General features: G+C 44.1%; 1 pseudogene; it reads left to right on the top strand.

Annotated features, from left to right (window-relative positions):
• Window positions 1-218: 218 nt before the first annotated feature.
• LOC101040194 (tropomyosin alpha-3 chain pseudogene) lies at window positions 219-980 on the top strand (annotated as a pseudogene).
• The last annotated feature ends 17040 nt before the right edge of the window (window positions 981-18020 follow it).

Here is an 18020-nt window from a genome sequence, read left to right as displayed (position 1 = left end):
CTTTAGAATGTCTACATGACAGCACATTATACAGACAAAGGACTAAGAAGACCATATTCTCCTGGCAATGCTGCTGATCTGCCACAGCTTATGAAAAACCTCAATGGGAACAGAGAAATCAATAGGTGCAAGCTCATGAGAGCCAATAAAAAATTAGCTACTGGTGAGAGGAGGCTGCAGAGCCGCGCGGAGGAGGCAGGAGCTGGAGCGCGAGCAGTAGCTGGGTGGGCACCATGGCTGGGATCACCACCATCGAGGCGGTTAAGTGCAAGATCCAGGTGCTGCAGCAACAGGTGGATGATGCAGAGGAGCGAGCTGAGTGCCTCCAGCGAGAAGTTGAGGGAGAAAGGCGGGCCCTGGAACAGGCTGAGGCTGAGGTGGCCTCCTTGAACCGTAGGATCCAGCTGGTTGAAGAGGAGCTGGACCGTGCTCAGGAGCGCCTGGCCACTTCCCTGCAAAGACTGGAAGAAGCTGAAAAAGCTGCTGATGAGCGTGAGAGAGTTATGAAGGTTATTGAAAATCGGGCCTTAAAAGATGAAGAGAAGGTGGAACTCCAGGAAATCCAACTCAAAGAAGCTAAGCACATTGCAGAAGAGGCAGATAGGAAGTATGAAGAGGTGGCTCGTAAGTTGGTGATCATTGAAGGAGACTTGGAACGCACAGAAGAACGAGCTGAGCTGACAGAGTCCCGTTGCCAAGAGATGGATGAGCAGATCAGACTGATGGACCAGAACCTGAAGTGTCTGAGTGCTGCTGAAGAAAAGTACTCTCAAAAAGAAGACAAATATGAGGAAGAGATCAAGATTCTTACTGATAAACTTAAGGAGGCAGAGACTCGTGCTGAGTTTGCTGAGAGATCGGTAGCCAAGCTGGAAAAGACAATTGATGACTTGGAAGATAAACTGAAATGCACCAAAGAGGAGCACCTCTGTACACAAAGGATGCTGGACCAGACTCTGCTTGACCTGAATGAGACGTAGAATGCCCCAGTCCCACCCTGCTGCTTCTCCCTCTGACCCTGACTCCGCCTGAGGCCAGCCTGCCCGAAGCTGATCTTTAACTGAGGGCTGATCTTAAACTGGAAGGCTGCTTTCTCCTTTCACTGCCCCCTCCTCCCCTGTGTCTTATTCGCCAAACTGTCTCTGCCTCTTCCTGGAGATTCCAGCTGGGCTAGAGGCTGAGCACCTTTGGAAACAACATTTAAGGGAATGTGAGCACAATGCATAATGTCTTTAAAAGCATGTCGTGATAAACACATTTTGTAATTACCTTTTTTGTTGTTTTGTAGCAACCATTTGTAAAACATTCCAAATAATTCCATGCCCTGAAGCAGCAAGCTAATCCCTTTCTCACTTTTGGAAGGTGACTTTTCAGCTTAATGCATATTGCCCTCTCCATAGAGAAGAGGAAAAGGTATAGCCCTGCCTTACTGAGAGCCAAACAGAGCCCAGGGAAAGACTCCACTGTGGGAAACCTCATTGCTCTGTACAAAGTACCAGCTAAACCAGAAAGGTGATTCCAGGAGGAGTTAGCCAAACAACAACAACAACAAAAATGCGCTGTTCAAGTTTGCAGCTTTTAAGATCTCTTTGGACAACATTATTTCTATTTTTTTCATTACAAGTGACCAAATTAAGATGGTAAGATCTCTGAGACCAAATTTTTGTCCCATCTCTACTCCCTCCCAACTGCTTACAGAATGGATCATGTGCCCCTTATGTTGGGATGACCACTTAACTGCTTTCCTGCCTCCTTGAAAGAAAGAAGATTATGTTTTTGCCACTGATTTAGCCATATGAAATTCATCTCATTACCCTTCTCTGGGTTTGAAGCTGCTGTCTCTAAAAGTGCCATCTCATTGTGCTTTGTATCAGTCAGTGCTGGAGAAATCTTGAATAGCTTATGTACAAAACTTTTAAAATTTTATATTATTTTGAAACTGCTTCTTTGGATTTGTGGCACCCTGGCCACCCCATCTGGCTGTGATAGCCTCTGCAGTCCGTGGCTGGCAGTTTGCTGATCTTTTAAAGTTTCCCTACCTGGTCCCCATTTTCTGGTAAGATTTCTAGGAGGTCTGTTAGGTGTACATCCTGCAGCTTATTGGCTTAAAATGTACTCTCCTTTTATGTGGTCTCTTTGGGCCGATTGGGAGAAAAAGAAATCAATAATGTAGCTGTTTTGATACTGAATATTGACAAGTGTCTTTTTGAAATAAAGAACCAGTCCCTCCAAAAAAAAAAAAAAAATTAGCTACTAATGCTACTCTGGGCACACAGCCTATGGGGAAGCCCTGCTCCGCAAGGACCAGCATTAAAAAAAATTAGCTACTGGGGTCAGATGTACACAAAACAAAATTAATGTAACCTGTACTGACTTCTCAGCAATAAGCAGAGACAACTACACAATCAGGCATTCAGATGACCAGAGGTACAAATTTGGTCAAACTCTTAAAAAGTTAGGCAAGAGAAAGAAAGAAAGGGAATTCAAATTGGAAAAAGGAAAGTCAGATTGTCCCTCTTTGCAGATGACATGATCTTATATACAGAAAAATCTATAGACTCCACCAAAAAATGCTTAGAACTGATTCTTAGAACAAATTCAAGGCCAGGTGCAGTGGCTCATGCTTGTAGCACTTTGGGAGGCTGAGGCAGCTGGATCACTTGAGTCCAGGAGTTCAAGACCAGCCTGGGTAACCAGGCTGTCTCTACAAAAAATATACAAAAATTAGCATGGTGGCACATGCTTGTAGTCCCAGCTACTTGGGAGGCTGAGGCAGGAGGGTTATTTGAGCCCAGGATGCAGAGGTTGCAGTGAGTCGAGAAGATGGCGCCATTGCACTCCAGCCTGGGTGACAGAGCAAGACTTTGCCTAAAAAAAAAAAAAAAATTTAAAAAAAGGAGCAAATTCAGTAAAGCTGCAGGATATGAAATCAACATACAAAAATCAGTAGCATTTTTATACACCAGTAATGAACTTTTGAAAAAGAACCAGGAAAGCAATCCTGTTTACCATACAAAATACAAAACAACAACAACAAAACAATAATAATACCTAATGATAAATTTAACCAAAGCAGTGAAAGATCTGTACAATGAAAACTACAAAACACTGATGAAATAAATTGAAGAGGACACCAAAATGTGGAAAAATATCCCATATTCATGGATTGAACCAATCTACAGATTCAGTGTAATCCCTGTCAAAATACCAATGACAATTTTCACAAAATAGAAAAAAATCCAAAAATTTGCATGAAGCCACAAAAGATCCAAAATAACCAAAGTGATATTAAGCAAAAAGAACAAAGCTGGAGATATCACACTACCTGACATCCAAATTTCCCACAAAGCTATAGAAACCAGAACAGCATGGTACTGGCATAAAAACAGACACACAGACCAATAGAACACAATAGAGAACCCAGATATAAAGCTATGCATTTACAGCCAACTCATCTTTGACAAACGTGTCAAAAACATACACTGGGGAAAGGACAGCCTCTTCAATAAATGGTGCTGGGAAAACTGGATATACATATATAGAAGAATGAAACTAGACCGTTATCTCTCACCACAAAAAAAAAAAAAAAAAAAAAAAAAAATCAGGCTGAGGCGAGCGGATCATCTGAGCTCAGGAGTTCGAGACAAGCCTGGCCAACATAGTGAAACCCTGACTGTACTAAAATATATATATATATATTACAGGCTGGGTGCAGTAAGTTCACACCTGTGATACTAGCACTTTGGGAGGCCAAGGTGGGTGAATCACTTGAAGTCAGGAGTTCAAAACTTGGCTGGCCAACATGGTGAAACCTCATCTCTACTAAAAATACAACAATTAGCTGGGCATGGTGGTGTGCGCCTGTAATCCCAGATACTTGGGAGACAGAGGCAGGATAATTGCTTGAACCTGGGAGGCAGAGGTTGCAGTGAGCCAAGATTGCGCCATTGCACTCCAGCCTGGGTGACAGAGCAAGAATCCATCTCAAACAAACAAACAAAACAGAAATTAGCCTGATGTGGTGGCACACACCTGTAATCCCAGCTATTAATTAGGGAGGCTGAGGCAGGAGAATGGCTTGAACCTGGGAGGCAGAGGCTGCAGTGAGCCAAGATCTTGTTACTGCACTCCAGCCTGGGTGACAGAAAGAGATCCTGTCTCAAAAAAGAAAGAAAGAAAGAAATTAAGGAAAAAAGGAAAGTTTTCTCAAAACTCCCTAAATTGAAAAAAGGTCCAAACAGAATTCCAGGCTGGGCACAGTGGTTCATGCCTGTAATCCCAGCACTTTGAGAGTCCAAGGCCAGAGGGTCACCTGAACCCAGGAGTTTAAGACCAGTCTGGGCAACATAGGGAGGCCCTGTCTCTACGAATAATAAAAAATTTAGCCAGGCATGGTGGCACATACCTGTGGTCCCAGCTACTCGGGAGGCTGAGGTGGGAGGATCACTTGAGCACAGGAGGTCGAGGCTGCAGTGAGCAGTGATCACATCACTGCACTCCAGCCTGGGTGACAGAGTGATACCCTGTCTCAAAATAAAACACACAGAATTCCAAGACTTTTTACCTGCATCATATACAGCCGTGGCTTCACCATGGTGCTCTGGTAACCTTGCATGTATCCACATAGGACACAGCTGAATCAAAATCTTGGCAGAATGCCTTGTGATCTTTCTGGAACACTAGGGATGGGAGGCTTGTGAGTAACTGCAACAAAACCGTTTCCCACTCACCTCCCTATCTTCCCTGGAAGATATCAGCCTGGAAGGCTGTCATCAGACAATTTATTTTTTTGTTTGAGATTTTTTTTTTTTTTTTGAGACAGAATCTCACTCTGTCACCCCAGCTGGAGTACACTGGTGCAATCTTGGCTCACTGCAGCCTCTGCCTCCTGGGTTCAAGTGATTCTCATGCCTCAGCCTCCTGAGTAGCTGGGATCATAGGCGCCCACCACCACGCCCTACTGATTTTCTTATTTTTAGTAGAGACAGGGTTTTGCCATGTTGGCCAGGCTGGTTTTGAACTCTTGGCCTCAAACAATCCACCTGCCTCGGCCTCCCAAAGTGCTGTGATTACAAGCATGAGCTGCCATGCCCAGCCAAGATAGTTTCTTGTAGCCTTCTGGATTTTGATGAAGAGGCTTTTTGTCTCACACGCTTGAGGTACAGCTGCAGGTCATAAAATAACTTTGCTGCAATCTGGAATGGGATCCTCAGTGACAGGGTGTCCGATTATTTATGTTATAGTCATTTGGCCCTTTGTTTTAGTGTTGCCCTGCTCAAAGCCCATGGGGAGCTGGCAACCTTGGCTACCCTTCCTTTCATTGTCTTTGTAAGTAATCAACCATCTGAATCTAAAAAAGGCTTGTTGTTCCTTTGCTGGTAGAGTCTGTCAGGCCTAGACTTGCCTTGTGATTGACACACATTTCCCAGGCTCTCCAGGTGGGTACAAAGGCCAATAATTTGTGGGAGAGAGAATGTGGAAAAGTTTTCCTGGGGCAAATCAGACTGTGTCCTCCAACTTTCAGAACCAGGGCACCCTCATTTTCTTCCTCCAAGTCTACCTCCACTCACAGTCCTTTAATGCTTTCATATTGGTGGCATTTGATTAAAAAGAGCAGCAAATAAATAGGCTAATGACATGAACAAATAATTGACAGTCATGGAAATGCAAAGAACTATTAAATATTTAAAATATTTAATCTCACTAGTAATGAAAATGTGAAGACTAAAATTAACAAAGTGCTGGTAAGAGTAGGGAGTGGGGCAAGTAGGTACCACCTTTCAGGAAAGCAAATTGGCAATAGGTAGAAAGAGCTTTACAAAATGTTTATTCCTGGCTGAACATGGTGGCTCACAGCTGTAATTCCAGCACTTTGGGAGACTGAGGCAGGTGAATCATCTGAAGTCAGAACTTCGAGACCAGCCTGACCAATATGGTAAAACCCTGTCTCTACCAAAAATACAAAATTAGCCGGGTGTGGTGGTGGGTGCCTGTAATCCCAGCTACTTGGGAGGTTGACAAAGGAGAATTGCTTGAACCCAGGAGGCAGAGGTTGTAGTCATCTGGGATCATGCCATTGTACTCCAGTCTGAGCAACAAGAGCAAGACTCTGTCGCACAAAAAAATTATTTTTGACTATAGTCACCCTGTTGTGCTAGCAAATACTACATCTTAGTCTAACTATTTTTGTTGGATGCATATATATTTAAAATTGTTATATCCTCTTGCTGAATTGACCCCTTTATCATTATATGGTGACCTTTTTCTCTTCTTAAAAGTTTTATCTTGAAATCTATTTTGTCTGATGGAAGTGCAGCAACTCCTGCTCTTTTTTGTTTGCATTGGCATGGAATATATTTTCCCATCCCATTATTTTCAGTCTATGTGTGTTTTAACAGGTGAAGTGTGTTTCTTGTAGGCAACAGATCATTGAGTCTTGTTTTTTTTAATCTATTCAGGCATTCTATGTCCTTTGATTGGGTAGTTTTGTCCTTTACATTAATGTTATTATTGATAAATAAGGATTTACTCCTGCCATTTTGCTATTTGTTTCTAGCTGTTCTGTGTCCTTCTCTTTCCTTCCTTACTTCCTATCTTCTTTTTAGTGAAGGTGAGTTTCTCTGATGGTATGATTCAGTTTCTTGCTTTTTATTTTTTATGTATTCATTGCATGTTTTTTGATTTGAGGTTACCATGAGGCTTGTACCATGATTTTAAGCTGATAACAACAACACCGTTTGCATAAACAAGCAAGCAAAAAGAAAACTAACAAAAACTCTACAGTTCAGCTTCATCCCCCAACTTTTTAACTTTTGGTTGTTTCTATTTATATCTTATTGTACTGTCAATGTCTTGAAAAGTTGTAGTTATTATTTTTGATTGGTTCATCATTTAGTCTTTCTACTTAGGATAAGAGTAGTTTACATATCACAATTACAGTGTCATAACAAACTGTGTTTTTCTGTGTACTTACTATATTAAATAGGGGTGGGACAGAAGAGGGTGGGGAGTTGGGGAGAGAGAGCATGGGGAGAAATGCCAGACACAGGTGATGGGGAGGAAGGCAGCAAATCACACTGCCACGTGTGTACCTATGCAACAATCTTGCATGTTCTTCACATGTACCCCAAAACCTAAAATGCAATTTAAAAAAAGAATAAAAGAGCTGTTACATTCTCTTGGCAACTATTGTAAATTTGATAGATTAAAAAAATAAAATACTTTGTCAGCAACTAGAAAAAAAAATATTACCAGTGATTTTTTTTTTTTACCTTCGGATGAGTTCTTATTGCTCACTAACATCCTTTTGTTCTTGATTGAAATACTCCCTTTAGCATTTCTTGTAGGACATGTCTGGCATTGATAAAAATCCCTCAGCCTTTGTTTGTCTGGGAAACTTTTTTACTTCTCCTTCTTGTTTGAAGAATATTTTCACCAGATATACTATTCTAGGGTAAACCTTTTTTTTTTTTTTTCCTTCAGCACTTTAAATATATCATACCACTCTCTCCTAGCCTGTAAGGTTTCCACTGAAAAGCCTGCTTCCAGCTGGGCGAGATGGCTCATGCCTGTAATCCCAGCACTTTGAGAGGCAGAGGCGGGCAGATTGCCTTGAGGTCAGGAGTTCAAAACCGGCCTGGTTAACATAGTGACACTCCGTCTCTACTAAAAATACAAAAAGTAGTTGGATGTGGTGGTGAGCACCTGTAATTCCAGCTACTTGGGAGACCGAGACAGCAGAATCACTTCAACTCGGGAGACAGAGGTTGCAGTGAGCCAAGATCACACCACTGCACTCCAGCCTGGGAGACAGAGTGAGACATTGTCTCAAAGAGAAAGAAAAAGAAAAGTCAAAAAGTCTGCTTCCAGATGTATTGGAGCTCCATTTTATGTTATTTGTTTCTTTTCTCTTGTTGCTTTTAGGGTCCTTTATCCCTGACCTTTGGGAGTTTGCTTATTAAATGCATTGGGGTAGTCTTCTTTGGGTTAAATGTGCTTGGTGTCCTATAACCTTCTTGTACTTGGATATTGATATCTTTCTCCAGGTTTGGGATGTTCTCTGTTATTTTCCCTTTGGGTAAATTCTCTATGCCTATCTCCTTCTCTGCCTCCTCTTTAAGGCCAATAGCTCTTAGATTTGTCCTTTTGAGGCTATTTTCTAGATCTTGCAGGTGTGCATCATTGTTTTTTATTCTTTTTTCTTTTGCCTCCTCTGTGTATTTTCATATAGCCTGTCTTCAAGCTCACTAATTCTTTCTTCTGCTTGATCAATTCTGCTATTAAAAGACTGATGCATTCTTCGGCATGCCAATTGCATTTTTCAGCTCCAGAATTTCCACTTGATTCTTTTAAATTATTTCAATATCTTTGTTAAACTTATCTGATAGAATTCTAATTCCTACTCTGTGTTATCTTGTTTCTCTGAGTTTCCTTAGAATTGGTTGGTCCCTGGTGCCTTATTTCATTCATTTGGTGAGGTCCTGTTTCTCGTGGATGTTTGTTTGTGTCTGGGCATTGAAGCATTAGGTGTTTATTATAGTCTTTTCAGTCTGGGCTTGTTTCTACCTGTCTTTCTGGGGAAGGCTGTCCAGGTATTTGAAAGGACTTGGATGTTGTGATCTAAGCCATATCTGCATTAGGAGATATGCCCCCAGCCCAATAATGCCGTGATTCTTGCAGACTCATAGAGGTACTGCCTTGATGTTCTTGGATAAGATCTGCAAGACTTCTCTGGATTACCAGGCAGAGACTTTTGACTTTTATCTTCTCACAGACAGAGTCAGTGTCTCTCTCTCTCTCTCTCTCTCTCTCTCTCTCTCTCTCTCTCTCTCTTTCTCTCTCTCTCCCCCACCTCTGTTCCAAGCTGCTTGGAGCTGTGGGTGGGGTGATATAAGCACCCCTGTGGCCACCATCACTGAGATTGTGCTGGGTCAGAGCTGAAGTCAACACAACACTGGGTGTTGCCCAAGGCCCTCTGTAACCATCACCTGGTTACCATCTATGTGCACTCAAGGCCCTGAGGGTCTACAATCAGCATGCGGCAAAGCCAGACAGGCAGGTGTCCTTCCCTTTCGGGCAGCAAGTTCCCCCAGGCCCCGTGTAGGTCCACAGGTGCTATCTCGGAGCCAGGGACTAGAGTGAAAAATCTCAGAACTCTACCTGGTGTTTTCGTGTGCTGTGGCTGAGCTGGCCCTCAAACTGCAAGACAAAGTCCTTCAACTCTTCCCTCCCCTTTCCACAGGCAGAGGAGGCTCACCCCATGGCCGCCACCATCACAGGCCCACAGGGAGTACTGCCAAGCTACTGCTGACGCCTCCTTAAGGGCCACAAACTCTTCAGTCAACGTGAGGTGAATGCTGCTTGGACTGGGACTCACCCTTCAGAGGAGTGAGCTCGCCACTGGCCCAGGCCAGCCCTAGAAATGCCATCCAAGAGCCAAGGCCTGAAACTGGGGGCGCTAAGAGCCCACTTGGTGTTCTACCCCTGTAGAACATGGGACATAAGGTGCAAGACAATGCCCTCTTTCCTTTCCCCCCACTTTTCTCAAGCAGGAGTCTCTCCCTCTATCTACCATAGCTGGGAATGTGCTGAGTCTCACCCCAAACCGGCAAGTGTCAGAGTCTCACCCAAGGCCTGTGGTGTACAACGCGGGTATCACTGCTTGTATTCGGGGCCCAAGGGCTCTTTCGTCAGCAGGTGACACGTCCTGCCAGGACTGGGTCCTTCCTACAAGGCAGCAGGTTCCCCTCTGGTCCAGGATGTGTCTAGAAATGTTGCCTGGGAGCTAGGGCCTGGAAAGGAGTCCTTGTGACCCTGACCAGTGCCGTATCCCACTGTGGCTGAGCTGGTATCCAAGACACAAGACAAAGTCCTGTTTTCTCTCCCCTCATCTCAAGCAGATAGAAGGGGTCTCTTTTGGAGCTGTGAGCTGGATAGCCTGGGGTAGGAGGACGGGTGGCACAAGCACTCCCTTGGCCATCCTGGCTATTGTCTCAGTAGCTTGTGGGCTCCCCAAGGCCACTGGCTCTGAGCCCAGTTCAGCAGTAGGACTTGCTCAGGACTTGCAGTCCCTGTGGCCTAGATTGCTTTTCAAGTTTATTTAGGGCCCCAGAGTACTCTAGCCCACAGTGGTGAGACGTGAAAGAATTCACGTTTAGCCGGGTGCAGTGGCTCACGCCTGTCATCCCAGCACTTTGGGAGGCCAAGGCGGGTGGATCACCTGAGGTCGGGAGTTCAAGACCAGCCTAACCAACATGGAGAAACCCCGTCTCTACTAAAAATACAAAAATCAGCCAGGCATGGTGGTGCATGCCTGTAATCCCAGCTACTCAGGAGGCTGAGGCAGGAAAATCACCTGAACCCGGGAGTCGAAGGTTGCATTGAGCTGAGATTGTGCCATTGCATTCCAGCCTGGGTAACAAGCGTGAAACTCTGTCTCACAAAAAAAAAAAAAAAAAAAAAGAATTCAAGTTCCAGCTGCTGCGATGGGCATTTTCCCTATGACTAGAGCTGGTTTAAATATTCTCTCTGTTAGTGGGCATCCGCTGATTTCAACCTGTTTTGGCTTCTGCTGTGACAGGGCGCCACTGAGTTCAACGCAATGTCTCGCAACTGCTGTGCTCTCTCTCTCCCAGGCATACAGATTCTCTCCTCATGGTGCATGGCCACTGCCAGGGGATGAGGAAGGGGTGGCACTGGCAGTGCAAAAGTGTCTCCTACCTTCTTTAGTGCCTTTTTCAATGATGTGAATATCAAGTAGTGTGAGTGCTCACCTGATTTTTTGTTTTTATGAACGTGCTTTTTCTCTGTATTGATAGTTGTTGAATTAGTTTCCTTGTGGCAGAAGGAAGGGGAGACAATTGATGGAGCCATCTATTCTGCAATCTTGCTCTGTCCTTCTCCCTAATAACAATTTTGAAACCAGGTACAAGAATAATAAGAAAAACTACTATTTATTGACTTCTTGATGTGGCAAACACAATCCCAAGTTATCAAATCATTCAGTTCTCCTAAATGCTCCATCAGGAGAGACTCATTATCCCAGCTTTGGAGATGAGGAAATTGAAACACAGAGAATAACTTAGGTAAGCTGGGCTCTGATCCATGGCAGAGGGCTCTGAGCTTGCTCTAAACCAGTATATAGGCTGCCTCCAGCAAGAACTAGAAAGTGGAGTAAGTTCCCCACTGCTGTTGTTTCCAAAGATCCTAAGAGTGGCTTTTGAAGCCTGGTCCTGGCCAGTCATATAAACATTTGTCCTCTCAGCAAGAATGCCTATGTTCAGATGGCTCCCCCTACAGACCTAGATGATGTCCCTCCCGTAGCCTCAAAGATAATGGCTCTGCAGCTCACATTCACAAGCTGAGCAACTCCCCTCTACCAGAACACCACACCAGGACGGCTTTGTCTCGGGAGGCCTCTAGCATCAGCCTTGTCAACACTTACCCCTTAGTGGTGGGCTGGGGTTTCCCATCCCAGTTTCTTCTTTCCTTCCAGTAAGTTCCTTTTTGGGATCATTGGCATCCTTTCCTGCCAGCAAATCTTAATTGGAGCCACCAAGATCCAGAGCGACAAGATTCTCTAACCATCCATCTCAGGGAGGTGTATGCCAAGGAGCATTAAGAGAGTTCTAACTTTGACAGGCCACAAAAAGATTTCTCACATCCTTGCCTCAGAATAATGGAAAGCTGCTATGACTTTTCCAACATTGCCATAATGTTGGGAGGCTACTACTATGAAGTCAAGAAGAGGTGACAGGAAGCTTCTGACATCCTCTTGCATAAAATCAACACACTGCCTGGGTGCAGTGGTTCGTGCCTGTAGTCCTAGCACTTTGGGAGGCTGAGGTGGGGGAACGGCTTAAGCCCAGGATTTTGAGACCTGCCTGGGCAACATAGCAAGACCTTGTCTCTACCAAAAATAAAAAATTATCTGGGCACATGCCTGTAGACCCAGCTACTTGGGAGACTGAGGTGGGAGGATTGCTTGAGCCTAGGAATTTGAGGTGGCAGTGAGCTGTGATAATGCTACTTCACTCCAATCTAGATGACAAAGTACAATCCTGTCTCTAAAAAATAATTATTATGAAATAAAATAAATAAAATAAACACTCTTGCAAGTTGGTATAGGCAGAATTGTGCCCCCCAACCCAATTCATATTTGGAAGTCCTAACTCCAACTGCCTTAGAATATGACTGTTATTTCGAGACAGGGCATTTAAAATGAGGTAAAATGAGGTCATATGGGTGGGCCCTGATCCAGTCTGACCAGTGTCCTTATAAGAAGAGGAAGGTAAGACACAGACGTGCATGCACACAAAGGAAAGACCACGAGGATACAGTGAGAAGGTGGGCATCTTCAAGCCGAGGAGAGGCCTTAGAAGGACCCAAACCTGCTGGCACCTTGATCTTGGACTTCCCAGCCCCTGGAACCAAAAGAAAATAAATTTCTGTTGTTTAAGTCACTCAAGTCTATGGTATCCTGTTATGGCGGCCCTAGCAAACTAATGAACAAGGGAGAAGAATAGATGATGATACGGCAGGTACAAGCCAATGACATGCATTCCTGACAGGTAGTATATATAGAAGTTTGCAGAGGGCATTGGAGCTGGGCAGCCCATGCCTGCGCTGCCTCCTAAGCCTCCTTTTCCCAAGCTTCCTACTTTCCCATCCACAGCATCAGAAGGGGACTAGGCAATGGGAGGCCTGTGATTACTGTCTCAACCCCCCAGATACTTTTCTCTCACAGTGGCTTGACAGGGTTTGTCTATGTGTCTACAGTCACTGACAGTACTATCTTATTCCACCTTTGCCTTTCCAAGTTTAGAAAATCCTAAACTTCTGGCATATGCTGGTCAATTAGCTGTGTCTATTTCATCTTATTAAAACACTCTCTCATAGACATAAAATGGAGAATTTGGGCCTCCTCAGTTATCTAAACTGAGGCCTGAAAATGCTATTGAACTTTTGAATCTTGGTAGATTTATTTTGAACAACAGCAAAAGGCAGAATATGTTGTTATTTGGAGTAGCAAGACCCAGAAGATTTGGGTAGACCAGCCCCAAGACTCATCACTGATTTTTATTTTTTGAGGTGGAGTCTCACTATGTTCCACAGGCTGGAGTGCAGTGGCACAATGTCAGCTCACTGCAGCCTCTGCTTCCCAGATTCAAGTGAGTCTCCTGCCTCAGCCTCCCAAGTAGCTGGGATTATAGTCTCCCACCACCATGCCTGGCTAATTTTTGTATTTTTAACAGAGATGGGGTTTCACCATGTTGATCAGGCTGGTCTTGAACTCCTGACCTCAAGTGATCCACCCATCTTGGACTCCCAAAGTGCTGGGATTACAGGCATGAGCTACTGTGCCCAGCCCACCTTTGATTGTTAATAGCCAAACCTGTCCCAACCTCTCTGAAGTGTTTGCAGAAGGAGGAAGATTTGAGGGAAAAGGAGCCAAGTCAGCATACCCCGGTTTAGAGCCAGTTCTTCTGTGAATCAATATTCCATGTACAAAAGTGTCTCTATTTGGACTCCATTCAGTTGGCATTGCAGTTATGATAGTAGCCAGATTCCTTTCCTGGGTGGCCAGAAAAACTCCCTTTATAGAATCTAGAAAAGAAGTATTTAATACATTTTCTCCCTTTGTAGATTTGTGAGTGTATTGTTACCTTGAGTCAGAAAAAGAGAAGAATCGAGTGAACTTAATATGATTGTCTATAATGAAAATTTTTAGTTTAATTTTCACCCCCCCCTTTCTTATTGTTGGTTTGAAGTATAGGGGATCTAATTCGACTCATTTTCTAAATGTGTAGTACAATAGTACTGTTCATTTCCTATTCCCTGGAATTCTACCAAGAGGATAAGGTTGTTTTTTTTTTCTTCTTTTATGGTTCTTATCAACATTAGAAAATAAGCAGAAAATGTTATTAGATTAAATATTATAATCATAATAACAAAAAACTCCCTTCATGAATTGTTCAAGAGCATAGGGAAAGCTCCTTCCAGATACATTATTGAAGCATTTGCCTTGGGCTTCTATTGGGGATTAGGGTGGAAGGAATCTAAGATGGCAGGAGAGACAGCAGGCATTTGTGGCTCTTCATCCTAGTGGCCCACGGTAATTATGCTTAAACTACTCTCCACATGTCTGCTTGTTTCTATCTGATTACCATTTACATTCTCACTTGATATCCTTTCAGTACCTCACAGCTTTTTTTTTTTTTTTTTTTTTTTTTTTTTTTTTTTGAGATGGAGTTTCACATTGTTGCCCAGTCTGGAGTGCAATGGTGTGATCTCGGCTCTCTGCAACCTCCGCCTTCCAGGTTCAAGCAATTCTCCTACCTCAGCCTCCTGAGTAGCTGGGATTACAGTCACCCATCACCATGTCTGGCTAATTTTGTTTGTATTTTTGGTAGAGATCAGGTTTCACCATGTTGACCAGGCTGGCCTCGAACTCCTGATCTCAGGTGATCTGCCCACTTTGGCCTCCCAAAGTGCTGGGATTACAGGCGTGAGCCACCACGCCCAGCCCCATAGCTTCTTTTATTCTTACTTTCTGTTCTCTCATAATTTCTCCTTACACATGTCCCATCATAGACACCAATCATCCAATTATTTTAGTATTTCCCAATGAGATTCCTGAGCATGGATTGTGACTCAGCTAATCTCTTCTTTGCAGGTGAAAACATAGATTGCACATGTGTCTATGGGTTTGTTGCTTTTGGGTGAGACCCTCCAGTTTAGAGTGACATGTGTGGCTAGTAAGACATCTTGGGGTCAAAAGGTACAAGCCTAATGGCTATCCCTTGAGTAGAAGCTGTTGGTGGTGTCCACGGCATACTTCACGTGTGGATACAAAGTCCTTTGCCTCCCTATACTCAATTAACTGGCTGATTCTTTCTTTTCTTTTCTTTTCTTTTGAGACAGAGTTTCGCTTTCCTCGCCCAGGCTGTAGTGCACTGGTGTGATCTCGGCTCACCACAACCTCCGCCTCCCGGGTTAAAGCAAGTCTCCTGCCTCAGCCTCCCGAGTAGCTGGGATTACAAGCATATGCTACCCCACTCGGCTAATTTTGTATTTTCAGTAGAGATGGGGTTTCTCCATGTTGGTCAGGCTGGTCTTGAACTCCCGGCCTCAGGTGATCTGCCCGCCTCTGCCTCCCAAAGTGCTGGGATTAGAAACATGAGCCACCACGCTGGTCCAACTGGCTGATTTTGTTACTGGTTATTACATGTAACTTCTTTGCTTGCCTTCAATAAAATGTCTCAGAAATTTGGGGGCCACCTGAAAGGTTAAGAATGAGTAGGAACTGTGACTGGCAACAAGAAAATTTCCCTTTGACTCTGGATATAACTTTTCTGAAGAGGAGGCTTATGTAATAACCACATAATATCCTTAAGCTTTGGCATAGACAGAAGTATGCCTCTTTCCACAAACCCCTGAGGACTCCAGCTCTATTCTTCTATGGTGCATGTTTTCACCACAGGTAAAGTCAGTACGCGCCCCTTTGTGTTGTAAGATGATGATGACGAGGATGAGGATGATTTGAGGTAGGGTCTCCCTTTGTTGCCCAACCTGGAGTGCAGTGGCATGATCATGGCTCTCTGCAGCCTTTACTTCCTGGGCTCAAGCAATCCTCCCACCTCGGCCTCCTGAGTAGCTGAGATCACAGGTGCACACCACCACACCCAGCTAATTTCTTCAAAACAATTTTTGTAGAGATGGGATCTCCCTTTGTTGCCTATACTGGTCTGGAACTCCTGGGCTCAAGCGATCCCCCTGCCTTGGCTTCTAAAAGTACTACGATGACAGGGGTGAGCCACCACACCCGACCCATAAAATTGTAATTTATGTAGTAAAATGTTGGACCAGATGTCAGCAGAGCTTAACATTTTGTAGGAACTAGGAACAGTAATTCAATTGCTGGTGTGTGTGTGTGTGTGTGTGTGTGTGTGTGTGTGTGTGTGTGTTTAGTAAGAAATCACCAAAGTTTACCTCTTGAATTTATTAACGAAATAATTGATCACCTACTATGTGCCAAGTACTGTTGTGGGAACTGGGGATATAATAGTGAATGACATAGATAACCTCTCGCTCTCACAGATCTTAGATCCTAGTGATATAAACAAAATGAGGGCCAAGCACAGTGGCTCATCCCTGCAATCTCAGCACTTTGGGAGGCCAATACTGGCTGATCACTTGTGCTCAGGAGTTTGAGACCAGCCTGGGCAACAGAGTTAAACCTCATCGCTACAAAAAACACAAAAATTAGCCAGGCATCATGGATGCACCTGTAGTCCCAGCTACTCAGGAGGCTGAGGTGAGAGGATCACTTGAGCCTCAGAGGTGGAGGTTGCAGTGAGCTGAGATCCTGCCATTGCACTCCAGCCTGGGCAATGGAGCAAGACTCCATCTCTCAGAAACAATAATAATAAGCATCTCCAAAGATAGCTATGGCTATCATCAGTTCTTTCCCTTCCTGCACATGCATGCTGTTCCTTCTGCCAAGCGGTAGAGTGTATTTTCTCTCTTCTTCTATGGGCTGGTCTTGTTTCCTTCCTTGATCAAGAGCATTTTGCAGAAGTGTTGCTATATCAGTTCTGGGCTTATGGAAAAGCCTGGCAGTCTCCACTTCATCTAAGAGAGAAGCCAGCCACCGTGTAAGGTATCCAACTACTCAGACTACATTGCTGCGAGGAATTTCAACCTAGCTACAGGGAGAGTCCATTATGGAGGAGACGTGAGAAACTCAGATACAGCAACAAGTGAGGCCCAATGCATGTAAGGCTCATTCCCAGCCATTAAATTCATCCCAAATGAGCCTCCAGGATAACTGAACTTCGTTGTTTTTTTTTTTTCTTTTTTAGATGGAGTCTCACTCTGTCACCCAACCTGGAGTGCAGTGGCACAATCTAGGTTCACTGCAAACTCCGCCTCCTGGGTTCCAGTGATTCTCTTGCCTCAGCCTCCCTAGTGGCTGGGATTACAGGTGCCCACCACTACTCCTGGCTAATTTTTGTATTTTTAGTAAAGACAGGGTTTTGCCATGTTGGCCATGCTGGTCTCAAACTCCTGATCTCAGGTGATCTGCCCACCTTGGCCTCCCAAACTGCTGGGATTACATGTGTGAGCTACCATTCCCAGCCTCAGGATGCCTGAACACCTATCCCACAAAATTGTGAGTAAAATGGTTGTTGTTTTAACCTGCTAAGTTTGGGGATGACTTTTTAAGCAACAGTAGATAACTGGGACAAATGCTAAGGAGAAAAATAAATGAGGGCAAAGTGAGACAGGTAAGGGTACTATTTTAGAAGGAATGATCGGGGACAGCCTTTCTGATAAGGAGTCATTTGAGCAGAAAACTGAGGACAATGAGTGACCAGGTTATTTGGCTATCTGGAACAAGGGCATTCCAGGCAGAAGAGACAGAAAATATCCACACTGAAAGGCAGGAAATGTTTGGCATAGTCTAAGAACAGCACAAAAGCCAGTGTGGATAGAGCGCAGTCGGCAAAACAAAGACTGGTAGGAGATCAAGGCAGAGCAGTAGCAGCATGAGATCAGGAAAGAGAATGATAAGGACTCTGAGTCTGACTCAGGAATTTTTTAACAGGGGTGTGACATGATCTGATTTGCACGTAAAACACTTGCTTTGATGAGAAGACCAGCATATCGGGAAGGCAAGAAAGAAAGCAGGGCAACCAGTTAGTGTGTGCTATTCCACTAATTCAGGTAAAAGTTGATATTAGGGTGGAACAGGAAGGTAGCTGTGGAAATGATGAGAAGTGGTTGGATTTTGGTTTCATTTTGAAGATAATGCCAACAAAAAGTCCTGATGGATTAGATTGGGGTATGAGAAAAAGAGAGGAATCAAAGATAATCTAAGCACCTGGCAGAATAAGGTTTCTATTTACTGAGATGAGAAAGAATGAAGAAGGAGCAAGTTGGGACAGAAAAGTTGAATTTGGTTCTGTAAATGTTTAGTTTGAGGTGTCTACTAGTCAACTAAGGTGGTTGAATATGTG

Source organism: Saimiri boliviensis, chromosome X (assembly GCF_048565385.1).
Source record: "Saimiri boliviensis isolate mSaiBol1 chromosome X, mSaiBol1.pri, whole genome shotgun sequence".
Lineage (NCBI taxonomy): Eukaryota > Metazoa > Chordata > Mammalia > Primates > Cebidae > Saimiri > Saimiri boliviensis.
Note: the sequence above shows the minus strand (reverse complement) of the source record. Positions and strands in the feature narration are given on the sequence as shown.